Source organism: Salvia hispanica, chromosome 3 (genome assembly GCF_029641045.1).
Source record: "Salvia hispanica isolate PSC_SH4W2 chromosome 3, Shi_PSC_v1, whole genome shotgun sequence".
NCBI lineage: Eukaryota > Viridiplantae > Streptophyta > Magnoliopsida > Lamiales > Lamiaceae > Salvia > Salvia hispanica.
In genome coordinates this window covers 53,155,706-53,166,158 of record NC_142694.1, presented here as the reverse complement: position 1 = coordinate 53,166,158, position 10,453 = coordinate 53,155,706, and the positions used below count along the sequence as shown (strand labels likewise).

General features: G+C 40.6%; 1 pseudogene; it reads left to right on the top strand.

The window, feature by feature from the left end:
• Window positions 1-8,785: 8,785 nt before the first annotated feature.
• LOC125197946 (putative receptor-like protein kinase At4g10390 pseudogene) lies at window positions 8,786-10,246 on the top strand (annotated as a pseudogene).
• The last annotated feature ends 207 nt before the right edge of the window (window positions 10,247-10,453 follow it).

The window sequence follows — 10,453 nt, the reverse complement described above, 5'->3', positions numbered from 1 at the left end:
GATCTGATCATTAATAAAATTATGTGGATATATAACTACATTTTTAAGTGTTTTATTGTTTTCCAGTTTTATATTTGTTGTTTTCGTCGTCGTTTCCGTTGTTGGATAGTAATTTTTTTGTACTTTTTCAATTCTCGCAAGAGAAGAAGCATTTCAATTTTGCATATGCAAATACAAGTCTGTTTTACTTACGCAATCATAAAAAAAAAAACAAAAGAGTGAATTACATATTTAGTCCTGGATTAGAGCATCTCTATCCGTACTTTTAGCTAAGAGCATGAAAGTAGGTCCGGACCCACTTTTATACCTTGTTCTTAATTAACCTTGTCCTTAGCTAAGAGCACAACACTCATATCCGTGCTCTTAGCTAAGGACAAGCTCAAAGGTCTCACCATTCTATTATTCAATTTAAATACTTCAATTACTAAAAACATTCCTACATTATAAAAATACATTAAAAAATAATATTACATAATTAAAATCCTAAAAAATAAAAATACATAATTAAAATCCTAAAAAATAAAAAAATACATAATTAAAGACTAAAAAATACCCCCGTGAAAGACTAGTCCTCTATCCCCAATATTCTTTTGAGACCCCGGATCAATCCCACATGTGTTGCAAGTTGGTCGGGAGTCATGTTAGATATATTGGTCGTATTGAGTTGACCGAAGAGGGTCCACAACGAGTTGTTCGTGGGTGGAGGTGGCACAAAGGGAGCGGGAGCGGGGGCGGATGGAGTCGGGGCGCGACGGCAGTGGGCCATCGCCTTCTTCCTTCCTTGCGGCCGGCGAGAACTGCTCGGGCCAGCGTCGGAGCTACCCAAGTTAGTTCCGGCAAGCTGGATAGCCACATCATCGGATGCGTCGTCGGATAAGGCTACCGACCTCGACCGTTTGCTGGAGGAGCTGGAGGAGGACCCCGCTACTACGCCACCCCTATACTTTGGATGTTGGTGCTCCTCCTGCCAACAATTGAGGTGCTTGAACGGTTTCAACTCCAAGCTTTGGTAGGTCGCCAAGGCGGCACTGATGATGTCGAGCTCACTCTTGTCGTTCCTCGTCGCGCGCTCTTCCTGTTAGTAATACCCCTGGAACTTACCGATTGTCTCGTTGCATCTGAAGATGCAATTGCGCACCATACTATCATTGCGATAGATGGTTCCCTCCGGTCGGGTTTCATTGTAAAGACGAGTAATGCGCCACCAATACGTTTCCCGGTTTGGTTCGTGCCAACATTCGAGTCTTCGGAGACTGCCAAGTAGGCTTTGAACATCTGCATCATCTCATCCGGAGTGTACGGGGTGCGGGTACCCCGAGTAGGAGGAGTAGGTGTAGGAATAGAAGTAGGAGTACGAGTAGAGCTGCCGCTCCCTCCCGAACCAGATTCGGGGGCCCACCCGAACCCGGGGGCATCTTGGTCGTCCACCGGTAAGGCCAGTAGCCACCCGGAACTTGAGAACCTTGGGTTTGAGGAGGGGCCAAAAATTGCGTTTCCGGACTAGAGAATGGCTCGGAGCTGAATCATTCGTGGTTCCAACCGCAAGAGCCGGAGGGGTGATCGCCGGAGCCGGCCATTGTGTAGTGTGGTGGGAATTTAGATGAGAGAATATGAGAAAAAATATGAGAATTGATGAGAAAATAGTTGAGAGAATTTAGATGATAGAAGATGATAATTGTATAGTGTTATGAGAAATTTTTTTGTGTTGAAGTGGGGGTATTTATAGATGAAAATGTGAATTTTGGAGAAAAAAAATTAACAATGTGTATAAAATGGTTATAATTTATTGGGAAGTGGGAAAATATTTTTTTTATTTAAAAATATTTTTTTAATTAATTTTGAATTTAAAAAAAAATAAAAAATCGAATTTGCCAACGGCTATGCCGTTGGACAATCAGACGCTGCCACGTAAGGATGCTAAGCGGCACGGACGTGCTCTTAGCTAAGAGCATCGTCGTGCCGCTGCCACGTAAGGATGCTCAGCGGCACGGACGTGCTCTTAGCTAAGAGCATCGTCGTGCCGCTGGCACGGACGGACGGCTCGCATAAGCGGACGAGCGGTGTCCCCGCCGCTGGGACGGACGGACGGGGCACCGCTGCGGATGCTCTTATGGATTTTTGTCACCAGTAGTGCCTAAACTTTAAAAAATCACCCTGGATTCCTGAACTACGACATAATCATGCGGATGTATTTTTTTCATTATTCATGGTGATTTTTAGACCAAAATACCCTCAAAGCAATTTTATAGCTGGAGGGCAATTTTATCCATCCATAAAATGGGATATATGGGTACCGGGTATGATATTTTAATCTCTCTAATATTAAATTTGATATTTTTTTTTTAATTTGAATGCTTGAAATAATATTTTTCACTTTATTTTTTCAATCATTTTCATCTTTTTCTATCTTTCTCTTAAACTTTTAAAAAGTATAAAATAAAATAAAAAAATATTTATTTGACATTATTAAACATATTAATTATAAAAAATAAATTATAAATTTAATTATCAACATGACTTTGTAACTAAATTTATTTTGATTATGATTCGATTAGCTTTTTAATATAAATTATAAATTTAATTATCAAAATGACTTTTTCAATCTATTTGAACTTTTTGATGAATTAATTGTCCATCGAACATTGCCAGATTTCTCATATTTGTATAAGTCAGTTTTTGAATTTTTTTTTTTATTGGATTTTTTTAATTCTTGATTATTTTTAATTTATTTTTAATTAAGGTCCAATATATGTACTTTAACTTTAAGTATCTTATTTAGTTAAAAGTTACTTTAAATAATTAAATTTATAATTTAATAAATTTGGTGACTTTAATATAGCACAAGCTGATGAATGTCAATCGGCTGAATTAACATCCTTTGGTCAATGGTTATTATCATCATTAATTCATTATGACCCCAACCCTCGTGTCATATTATGATAGATATATACTTATTAGTTGTGTTATATTGTTAACTCATACATAAATTACTAACTACAAATCTACAACTAAATGATATGCATCGTATCATTAAATTAAGTTACAAGATTATTAGCCAGTATTGATTCAATGCAAAAAAAATAAATATAAATTAGAGGTATTAATATTGGGATCACATTAATATCAATTGACTAAAAATTAATTATAACTAACTTTAAAAATATTTCAGAACTCTAAATTAATATAATTAAATAAATATTACATTTAAATTTACTTATATACAATAGGAATAATCTTTTCTTGATAAGATGATTTTTGGACCACATCTTTTCATTTTCTATACTTACAAATCGTTTTCAGTTTGTACGAGATTCCTTTTTGAATTACGATTTCCGTTTCCTGAATTTTTGATACAAAGTACTACTAGTAAATTGGGATTTAGAAAATGGGATTAGGGACAAATTGGCACAAGTCTCCATAAATCGATCATAAGGTCATGGATTGGGCCTTAGAGCACTCCCAATGGAGGTGGCGAATTCTCGGCGATAAATCGCCGATTATCGCCGAATTATCGCCGGCCATTGTGGCGAAGTCGGCGATAATTCGGCGATAATGTTACCGTTGCTTCGCCGAGTGGCGATTTATCGCCGGATTATCGCCGAGCGATCGCCGGCCACTGTGGGCGACGCTCGGCGATAATCGGCGATTTTTAAAATTTTTTTTTTTTTTTTTGGCCGAACGGCTATTTTATCCCACCCCTATAAATATTTCATCCTCTTCCTCCATTCATCACCCACAAACTTCATTCACACAAATTTTCAATCTTTTTTCTCTCCATCTTTATTAAATGAGTTCTGATTCATCGTCTCGTGCTCAGTCCGACCATCATTCTTGAAGCCGTTGCCGACCAACGGCTTTGGATTTGGCATGCTTATTTTGGTATAGCCGGGTCGAACAACGACCTAAATGTTCTCAATTCCTCGCCCCTTTTCAACGAGCGGATCAACGGATTAGGCCCCTCCATCGAATTCACGGCCAATGGCAATGTGCATAACATGGGGTACTACCTGGCTGACGGCATCTATCCGCAATGGCCCGTGTTTCTGAAGACGATCAGATGCCCACTCGGAGATAGAAGAAGGTATTTTGCCCGAGCGCAAGAGTCTGCGCGCAAGGATGTGGAGAGGGCATTTGGGGTGCTCCAATCGCGATTTGCACTGGTAAAGGGTCCGACGCGCTTTTTCTACCAGGGGGATATTGCCGATATCATGTATGCGTGCATCATCATGCATAACATGATCATCGAAGATGAACACGAAGGCGTCCTCGACGTCACCAACGACCCAAGTGTTGCATCATCGAGTCACGGTGTCTCAACCGAGTCCGCCCGCCAGGGTGTACCGCACAACGAACATGAACGGTTCCAGGCGTTCATGGACATACACCAGAAGGAGGCCCATCAAGCACTACAACACGATATCATCGAAGAATTGTGGGCAAATAGAAACCGCGCCCACCGCCCTTGAATTTTTTTTTCTTTGAATTTTTTTTTTGATTTTTTATTTCCATTCGTGTACTTTTTTTTTTTTTAATTTTCTTCGTTGTAATGTGTACCCGTGTTTAATACAACGAACTTTATTACTATTATTTGTTTTATCTTTATAAATTAAATAAGCTAGCTTTATTATATATAAAAATAAAACAATTAAATTAGTGATGATGTAAAAATGAAATGTTGAGTTAGGGAGAAATAAGGGAGAAATAAGGGAGAAACCATTGTAGGGGTTGGCTAAAAACTGGGGATAAAATGTGATGCTGATGTGGCGCTGATGTGGCAGGAGTTAGGGAGAAATAAGGGAGAAATAAGGGAACTCCATTGGGAGTGCTCTTAGGTGGCTTCTAGCTACATTTAATAGTAAACCCTACACTCCAATTTGAATCTACGTCTCTCTCCCACCGTTACCACACCACCACCGCTCAGCTCTTTCCTCTTCTCAACATGGATGATCATGATCGCACCACTCCATGTTACGATCACAAAACTTATATGCCAGCTGGAGTGCCACGTCAGCTGTTAAAACAGAAATGAGAGAAGGCAAAAATGAGGAGTATAAATACAGAGGCCATCTTCTTCAATTGCAGTCATGAAAATAGTGTGTTAGCTTGCGAGCTAGGGTCATCGTGAGAATCCGGTGATCCGGTGATTCTCCGTTGAGCTCGGGCTGAGGATCGTGGATCCGAAACACTTCTATCTTAGTTTAGTTCGCATTTCATTATCGTTCAATTCCTTTGTTCTTATTTGATCATCTGAATCTATCAAATCATCTGTATTACATTCTGCAATTGGTGTTATTAGTTGATTACTTGAGTTCTCTGTTTTTGTATAAATTGTGGTGTTGATCTTGTTGATTTGGCATTGATTGGTGGTGTTGTGGTGTGGATTATGGAGTTGTTGTGTCGATTACGCTGTGGATCGTGCGTAGGTGTGATTGAGCTTGCGATTTCAGTTCTTCCATAACTAAAATCGCAACAAATGGTATCTAAAGCCAACGTTCCTCGGAAAATGACGTCGGCGATGCGATTGACGGAGGCGGAGAAGATAGAGTTGGAGTGGGAGAATGTATGGGAGAGGATTGGGGCATCTTTCTGCAAAATCCAGCGAGAACAAGAGGCGAAATTAGATAAGATACTAAGGTCACTTCAAGATCTGCGCTCGACGATGGAGACGAAGGATGCGAGTTCCGGCAGCTGTAAATCACAATTGGAGCTTCCTAAATTCTCCGACGATCTGGATTTTCATAAATCAATTGATGTTGATCTAGAAATTGCTGATGAAGATCTAATGGAGCAACATAGCGGTGGGAGATATGAAGAAATGGATATAGATTTGAAGATTGGAGTGGAGGTAGCGCTGACTCCGTGGCAGAAAACAGAGGAGCCGCACAACTCAAAGTCGACGGAGGTGAACTCTATCGACTCTAAATCACACGTTTTGAGCTTCTCTCATAACTCAACATATTATTCAGTGAGAAATTCAGTGAGAGATTTAGATCTTTCTAAAATTGTGGACGATGGTTCAACTGAGCAACTTAGTGGTGTTGTTGAGGAAGAATCGATGATGTTAGGGAAGGATGTTATTGGTAATTCTGAAGAATTTGGAAATTATAGCAGTTTTTCATTGCAATTTTGTCTTGATGCAAGGGTTGGTGGTGGAAAAATCGACCATGGCAAGGTGATAAAGGGCATGGAATTAGAGCAGAATCAACTCAAGGGAACTGAATGTCTATCTCATGCTCGACAAAATGCCTCACTGAGAGAGATGATTGTTATTTTACCTATCTTATCCTATTGTTGTGTGCCTGTGTGGCTGTTCATTTGGTATCCTAAGCCAAGGGTAAAGATGAAGCTAGAAGAAGGAGCTCTAGAAGTTCGTCCTCATGATTTCTTGAGGATAAGGAATATCAAATTGTATAGTGAACATGGTTGCTTAGTATCAAATTGGTTGACAATGGAGGTGAAGCAAGAGTTGCATAAGGAGAAGATGTCCTATACCAATTTTATTGCAGGTTTGGTATTTAAGACTATGTTGACTTCTGCTTTCAAAAGCAGTAATCATCCTTCACTGAAGTGGCTGTCCATTTGTGTTACTAAACCTATGGGAAAGATGAAGCTCATGACTGTTTTCTTTGTAAGTTGTTTGGTCTTTAAGGGATGGGGCGTGACTAGAGCTACTCATATGCAGGAAAATGTTTTGGAAGTGCCTAGGGCTAAGAAGACTTGCAGAGGGAATGGGGGTAGTGAGGAAATAAGCTCTGCCAAAAGTGAGGAGGGTGAATATACTTACTCTTTCTATTCAGATTCACTTGATGGAAATTTGGAAGGGAAACTTAATGAAGCAAATGTGGACTTGATTTATGAGGTTATATCAGAGGAGTTTAAGGATGAAGCTTCAGAAAATGTCATGGGAAATTCTTCTCCTTTGATGTTTACACAGCTGATCGACAACACTTGGGAGGCAAAGAGGGAAGAATTGGTTACGAAATTTGAGGAGTTGTGCAGGGTGATCAGAAATGTACTTGTCAGCAATGTTGAGAAGGTTGCTGTCTTCGACCTTGTTGTGGACTATTCTTGTTGTTTGGTTACTAGAAAATGTGGATGGACTATCAAGAAGATAGTGGAGATCAGCTCTGGTAAACCGAAGGAGGAGCTCAGGAAGAGGGTCGACTATATGACCAAATTGAGAGAATTGTGGACTAACTGTAGGAAGTTTGCAGGCTTAATGACAGAGGAAAAAGAGGATTCCGGTGAAATTTCAGTGAGAGTTATCAATGAGAGTCATGGGATCAATCGAAAGTATGTTCATATGGGTGAGAAGCCTGCTACATCCGTGCTTACGGAGTTGGTTATGGTGCCACTAGCTGGTAATATGAAGTTAGGAAAGATGAGACACAAGAAGCTTGGTTCCATGATTCCTTGCGGACAAGGAATCTTAGGGGGAAGGGATTGTTGCAATCACAAATTCATTGTCGTCATACAAGTTGAGGTGGAGAGGAATAAGCCACGTCAGCATGAGAGTTATAATGGAATCAGCAAAGCCAAACAGAAAAGAAGAGAAGGAGTCCTTGTGTGCTTGAGAGATGCAGCCATGATAAAGAAGAAGGTCAATAGGCTTGTCTCCATGATTCCTTGAGGACAAGGAATCTTAAGGGGGATGGATTGTTACGATCACAAAACTTATGTGCCAGCTGGAGTGCCACGTCAGCTGTTAAAACAGAAATGAGAGAAGGCAAAAATGAGGAGTATAAATACAGAGGCCATCTTCTTCAATTGCAGTCATGAAAATAGTGTGTTAGCTTGCGAGCTAGGGTCATCGTGAGAATCCGGTGATCCGGTGATTCTCCGTTGAGCTCGGGCTGAGGATCGTGGATCCGAAGCACTTCTATCTTAGTTTAGTTCGCATTTCATTATCGTTCAATTCCTTTGTTCTTATTTGATCATCTGAATCTATCAAATCATCTGTATTACATTCTGCAATTGGTGTTATTAGTTGATTACTTGAGTTCTCTGTTTTTGTATAAATTGTGGTGTTGATCTTGTTGATTTGACATTGATTGGTGGTGTTGTGGTGTGGATTGTGGAGTTGTTGTGTCGATTACGCTGTGGATCGTGCGTAGGTGTGATTGAGCTTGCGATTTCAGTTCTTCCATAACTAAAATCGTAACACTCCACCGCTCTCATTTGTTGATCGCACCACTACCGTTCTTGATTATGGATGAAAGAGTAAAATATTATTATAAAAATTGTTTTATTCACCCGTTATATTGATGTATATGGTTTCGAAAGCATCCAATCAAAGTATTATTTTTTCTTTACATAAGATTGACAAAATATATAGAAAAAAGGATCGAAATATACGAACATAAATGTGCAAACGCGAATTCACCGTATAATTAATACGGTAGATTGGTAGGTCCATACCATACATAAAACAAAAATCACATAATAAAATCAAAGATCATATTTTGTGTACCACATAAATAATTCAACATCCTTCCCCTTCCAATCAACTAAATACAGACAAATTAAAAATTCACATAAATACATATACTAATTAATAGGATTGAATAGTAGCAATCACCAAACTCCACGAGTGGAATTAAGAAGAAGCCGTCCCATTTTCTGTAGGGACACATCCATGCATGGGGACCTCCTCTCTCATGCCGGTGCCCTCTGCTATTCCTCCATCTTTCACGTTTTAATCTCTCACTATTTTAATAAAACTCTCTTTCACGCTTCCTTCCTACTCACTTCCATCATTCCTACTACACTACGCTCTTCCATTTGGCATACATTTCAGTATTCCATTCTAAAAATAATTATATGCCTCTAATTAGTTGCATAATGATTGATAATAAAAATAAATCAACTAAAACATACTAATAAAATTGAAAATTAAAGAAAAAAATACATATATATACTCCCATGAATAAATAAATAAATAGTAGTAGTAAATAAGAGGAATATGAAGTGAACTAGTCAATTTCAGCCCCTGCTTCCCCCTTTATAACAACCACCCCATTGATGAACTCGCGATCCATCCATCCATGGGGCCCGTCAAATTCCTCAAACGCAAACTCTCTAAGTGCAAATCAAAGGCCGCCGTCTCCGTTGATAAATCCCCAAAACACTCTAATTCCGACGGCGGCGGCCTCCGCTTATCATACGAGGAGATACAGAAACTGACCAAGGATTTCGCCACTGTCATCGGCTACGGCGGCTTCAGCACGGTCTACCTCGCCCAATTCCGCCACTCCGCCGCCGCCGTCAAGCTCTACTGCAGCAGCGGCAGCAGCCAGCGCGTGTACGACGCCTTCAACCAGGAGCTCCAAATCCTGCTCCACATCCGCCACCCAAACATCGTGAAGCTCCTCGGCTACGCGGAAGATCAAGGCGCCCTGATAATGGAGTTCGTCCCCAACGGCACCCTGCACCACAAGCTCCATCACGCCTCCCACACTCCTCCGCTCGCGTGGAATCAACGCGCCGCCGTCGCGTTCCAGCTCGCCTCCGCGATCGCCTATCTCCACGACACCTGCGCCCCTCACATCGTCCACGCCGACGTTAAGCCTTCGAACGTCCTTCTCGACGGCGATCTCAATTGCAAGCTCTGCGATTTCGGATCGGCGAGGGTCGGATTCTCCTCCGCCGTCGCCGCGTCGGGGAAGCGCAGATCGGCGGCGGCGATGATCACGGGATCGCCGGGGTACACCGATCCGCTGTATCTCAGAACGGGATTGGTTTCGAAGAAGAACGACGTGTACAGCTTCGGAGTTGTTGTTTTGGAATTGATTACTGGAATTGAGGCGTTCAACCCCGCCACCGGAGAGAGGCTAGCGGCGAGGGCGCCGGCGCTGCTGATGAACGCGGCGGAGATGGTGGATCCGCGGCTGGTGCGAGGGGAGGTGGATTTGGGAGAAGTTAGAGCGATGGCGGAGCTGGCGGCGAAGTGCATTTCTGAGACGCCTGGAACTAGGCCTTCTGCGTCTGAGATTTTGACGACGATGAGGGAAGCCATTCCGTCTTTGGCATTCATGTTTGAGAAGAAAGTATCAGAGATACGTACATAATTATTTCTTTCATTTTTCTTGTTTTTTTTCCGATTAATTGTTCTAGTTCTGTTAGATTAGGAGTTAGGATACAGATTTTTCATTTTTCCATCGTTGAAATTTATTTATTGTTTTAAATTTTGAACAGATGTTTATTTGAATTGAAAAAAAAAATACTAGTCACTTCAACTTCGAATTTTTGTCTTAAGCTATTTTTTATTTTTATTTGCAACGTCGTGATTCATGATAATCTATTAAAGCGTGCGATCCACAAATTAGTGTCGGTCAAGTATATATTTTTGGGAAGGAAATTCATTAAAACTTTAAAGTGTTTGAGTGAACTAAGCAATGAATCCGTTAATTAAACAATACTTTTAAATTGGGTTTAAACTTTAAATGTTTCAAGG